A 5,000-nucleotide genomic window follows, 5' to 3' on the forward strand; every position below is an offset into this window, starting at 1 on the left:
GCCACTGGTTCAAGAAGACTCACTTAAATCTCTACATGTCCTGTCTGGGGAGGTTTCGGTCACAATCCTTCACCCTGTTAAAAGATAGAACCCATTCGCAGGCTCAAACAAAACAGCCCTAAGTCAGCGTCGCTAGCCATGGTCCTGAAAAAGACCTAACAAGCATTGCAGGCAGGAACTTTGCAGGACACGCAAGGATGGTGCAACTATTCCTTCTGATGTCTAACCACTTACACGAGGCAGTGGAGGAGACAGCAAGGTAAGCAAGTGTATCGCAACAAGCCACAGCAAAAAGCAGGGTAGTGTGAAGCAGATAAATAGGGCACCCCTTCACAGGCCTCCGCTTATACCAAATGTAGGGGGTCAGGTTAACTAACGTGGGTGTGAGGGAAATCAGTGCCATGCTGCCAGGGGTCTGTGGGGTGGGGGTGAAAGGCAACATTGGCAGAGGGGGCAGTAATGTCTGAGGGATGGCGATAAGGTGCGTGCAATTGGTTTTGTTGGATTAAATAAGTCCTACTACATCCCCTTTGTTGCTAGACATGGGGGTCCTAGAAAGGATTGCCCGGCAGGACCTCACGAACCACGCAAGAATGGCGCAACAATTCATTGAGATGTCTCCCCACTTACTCAAGGCAGTGGAGGAGAAAGCTAGGCAAGCAAGTGTATCGCAAGCCATCACAAAAAACGGAGTAGTGAAGCAGAGGAAAGCTCCATTCGTGAGCCTCTGCTTAGAGGTAGCAGCAGGTCACGTTAACTACTATCATGGGGGGTAAGGCAATGCAGTGCTGCACTGCAAGAGTACTGTGTTTGGGTTGCAGTGGGAGAAAGCTATGGGGATGGGGTCGTATAAAGGTCTGAGCCATGCTGATGATGCTGGTGCACGCAATTGGTTTGCAACAGTAGACGCAGTAAATCAAGCCTCATTCAGAGCTTCACGGCATTGACATTTTATTTATTATTATTTATTTATTTATTTACGGGGAGTGTCTCTTGAGATGTGACATCTCATTTTCAATAGGGTCCCCTTAAATCTGGACAATTCAAACAATACAAGACAATACATTACAGCACTATACATTCATTCATGGGGTCCTGGTGAGGATTTGGGGCAGTGGAGGTCAACGCTAGGTGAGGTGAGAGAGGGCATCGCCAGCTGTAGAAGAAGACAAGACTTGTGAAGCAGACGAATAAAGCCCCTTCACGAGCCTCTGCTTACACGGAGTCAGGTTAACTAACATGGGGATTAGACAACTCAATGTCAAGGGTACTGTAAGGGTACTGTGTGTGTGTGTGTGTGTGTGTGTGTGTGTGTGTGTGTGTGTGTGTGTGTGTGTGTGTGTGTGTGTGTGTGTGTGTGTGTGTGTGTGTGTGTGTGTGTATGTGTGTGTGTGTGTGTGTGTGTGTGTTGGGGGGGGGGTGCTATGGGGTTTGGGTCATATAAAGGTCTGAGCAATGCTGAAACAATTGGATTGATACACACTGATGCACACAATTGATTTGCAGCACGAGATCAATCATACCCAATGAAATAAAATCGATGATCATACCCTCATTCACAGAATCACAATGTCGCTAGCCGTGGTCCTGAAAGTGTCTAGCAGAGGAATTGGGAGGCAAAATCTCATTGCAAGCCATGCAATTGGTCAGGAGAAAGAACTACACTGCTACAAAATGCACTGTGATCTGACCTCTGAAAAGGACATAAGCTTACAGTGAGACAATGGCAAAGAATGCTAAGAATGTATTTTCTGCCCCAGATAAGAGAGAGAGAAAAAAAACAAAAAACTTTGCCACCGTATCTCAACTGATAAGATTTCTGGCAACAAGAGACACTGAGGAACTGCTGTTTGTGTTATTCACAGACAACACTGTAGTTTCGGAGTGGGGTGGCATGCAGAGCGCGAGGCTGTACCTGTAAATTATCGTCGGCACTCTCTGTCACCTGTCAGGTGTATACAATACTGTGAACGATAGTATGATTGGCACAATCTCATAGTCGACTATTGCCGTGTGTTGTGACATTTATATATGTACGTATATATAAGTGAAGCAAGAATATCAGCGCTGTCACTCTGTGACGTGCCTGACATTTACATTTAACATTATAAAGAATTACCTCTGTGTAGAATAAAGAATTATCAGTCAAAAGCAAAAAAAATACAGAGGTTAGAGTTTAGAAGGCCACAACGCATCCTCAGAAATAAATGCTACCTACAAACCTTTAAGTATGGATATGTGTGAACATGTCCATAACAGCAATAAGCACAATCAGAAGGGAGTCATAGTTCAAATCAAATTCAAATGAGCCATTTCTCAGGTGAAACAACGCTGTATATATTTTTTCAAACTGTTTCAAAATGTAAGGGCAATATACACTTTGAAGATCAAACTCTGCCACACTGACAGAAAAGAACATGCTGCTTTGTGCCGCTGCATACGGTTCATTTATTTGAAATTTGATGAACAGCCTCTAATACTGCATGCCACAGGATGAGCTTACATTCTTTTTTAAGTTATCATCCCATAAAGAACTTGTGATAATGCACTTACCAGAGACAGTCTTGTCATTACATTTTCATAAAGTGCCACGAACAACTCCGCCCTTTTGAACGATAACTCATAAAATCTGGCATCTTTCCAGAGAATTCAGGAGAAAAACTGAGGACGTTGTAAGATAAGATCTTGATTTACTGAAGTGCTACATTATTGCACTGGCAAATTCCTGCATTCGAGGCAACAAAGGAATCACATTCGGCCAAGGTCGTTGGGCTAAATTCATTGGGCCAAGGTCAGAGGTTGACAACAGGCTCTACTCAGTAAAGTAGCCCCTCACACGAAATGATAAGAACTTGGATTTAGTTAGCAACTGGATGATTAATGTCAGATACATGGCTAACTTGGAACTCTCTAACGCTCGAACCCATCGGGCAAAGCCAGAAGCTGGTTGTTTGGGGACATTTTGTGTGAGCTGCTTAGAGACAAGTTATGTCTACACCCCTTTTTGTACAATTTTCTTTTGTTACTGTCCCATTGGGTGATCCTCCCCCTTTTTGTCTACTACTCCCTGATCTTAACTTCATGTTATGAGGCTGACAGTTTCATTTGCTTGTTTTGTTTTTTTGTTGGCATTGTCTTTGTCTTTAGTAAAAACCTATTAAGAAGTTAATCACAAAAAAGAAGGCCCTCACACTACACCTCTTGTCCTACAAAGCCTCTTTACGCACTTCCACTGAAGTGGCTGAATCTGAGAGAATCTTAATTGGTTAAAAGTTAGTCCAGGAAGACAGATGCTGAGGCACTCAAGGTTGCAATTTTTTTACTTTTTTATTTGGCTACAATGCCTACGCGTTTCGGCCCTTATGGCCTTCTTCAGGGCGTATCCGTATTAGGACATGCAGTATTAGGTTATGGTTAAAAGTTAATTTATTCCCCCACAGCAACAGCATGGTTTAACTTGAAATCACAAGTCTACCAGCTGCCCCTGAATTCCAAGTTAATTTAAATCTTTATTGTAAGTTGTGTGGAGTTGTGTGTGTTGTTTAAGCACAATCCTGCAAGTCAAAGCTTCACACAGCTTACAATAAGGATTTAAATTAACGTGGAATGCTGAGGCAGCTGGTATTTTTTACAGTTATACTCAAATCATGTTGGTGTAGGCTACCTAATTCTATGGGTTTGGTGCCACACAAAGTTGATGTCATCATAGCATAACTATTTCACAATTGCTCAAAGAGTGAAAAGGGTTGTTATGTTATGCTCCAAAAAAGATAAACTAGCACTAGCAATGGGAATGCCCACGTGCAGTAGGAACACTAACCTGACTCAAGATGAACCACAGTCCAATAACGCTAAAAAACGTAAAAGGTTCCGTTAGATATTGCAAATGTGATCATGATAAAAACTAAAGAAAATACACAAAAAGAGTCCATTGATTTTCAGCCACAAATACTGTACTTAAATACCGATATAATATCACATACGGATATATGACATACCGATATAATATAAGACATACCGATATGATATATGATATAAAACGTCAAAGTGTTGCTAAAAGTCTTACTCAACTGATCTATATGGACATGAAAAGAGGCAGATGGTATCAAGAGGAAAGAGCTCTGCATTTCTTCTGGTAATATTTCAGGCTAATATTTATGCTAATCTTCTTTTCCGTATGAAAAGCTGAACTCCCTCCTGTCGAGACCATATGAAGACCAATGGGTGTTCAGCACTGAGAGGCACGGATGAGGAAGGTTGAAAGTACTGCCAGTGGCATGGGACCTTTCCTTAACTGTAATTGAAAATCTCCTTTAAATAATATTAAAAGTTCCCAGAAGGATAAACCCCACTCAATTAAATGCCTAAGAGTTACCTTGACCGAAATATTTAACCATCTGATGCAATTAATTACCATCCTGATTGTCACAATTAATGCCTATTTTCCTGTGAATTGGGACGCTTGTGTGTGCTCAAGGAAGGAAAGTGTGTGTGTGTGTGTGTGTGTGTGTGCGCGTGCGAGCGTGCGTGCGTGTGTGCGCATACGGGTCACAGGGATCTTGGTCTCTAGAGACTTGTCTTTTGGGAAGTAGGTGCATTTGATTGCTCCGGTCGGCTTTTTATTTTTTGCTCGGCCCGGATGCTGACAAGACGAGCGAGAGAGAGAGAGAGAGAGAGAGAGAGAGAGAGAGAGAGAGAGAGAGAGACAGAGTTGTGCATGAGAAGTCTGCAATGCTAATAGGTAGTTTGGTTCTCTGGGGTAGTCTCAGTGTATGACAGATTAATCTGCGGTGTGCACCTGGTGTGTCATGATTAGACTCTGCGCCTGCAATTTTCTGATTGAGGTTAATTTGAATTTGATTAATATTTTGCCTTCATTGTATTGTCTGGTTCGGGGAAGGTCTATTGCGGTACATTGGGTGGAGTGTTTGAGCTCACTTGTCAACATAGCATATTTTATGCGACATCTATAGAGAAGTCTATAAAATAAGCACATTATT

General features: G+C 42.3%; 1 protein-coding gene across 1 annotated transcript in view; it reads right to left on the reverse strand.

The window, feature by feature from the left end:
• Positions 1 to 5,000, reverse strand: part of grin2da (glutamate receptor, ionotropic, N-methyl D-aspartate 2D, a) — a 97,371-nt gene that overhangs the window by 86,003 nt on the left and 6,368 nt on the right. The gene's annotated exons all lie outside the window — the stretch shown is intronic.

Source organism: Engraulis encrasicolus, chromosome 20 (genome assembly GCF_034702125.1).
Source record: "Engraulis encrasicolus isolate BLACKSEA-1 chromosome 20, IST_EnEncr_1.0, whole genome shotgun sequence".
Lineage (NCBI taxonomy): Eukaryota > Metazoa > Chordata > Actinopteri > Clupeiformes > Engraulidae > Engraulis > Engraulis encrasicolus.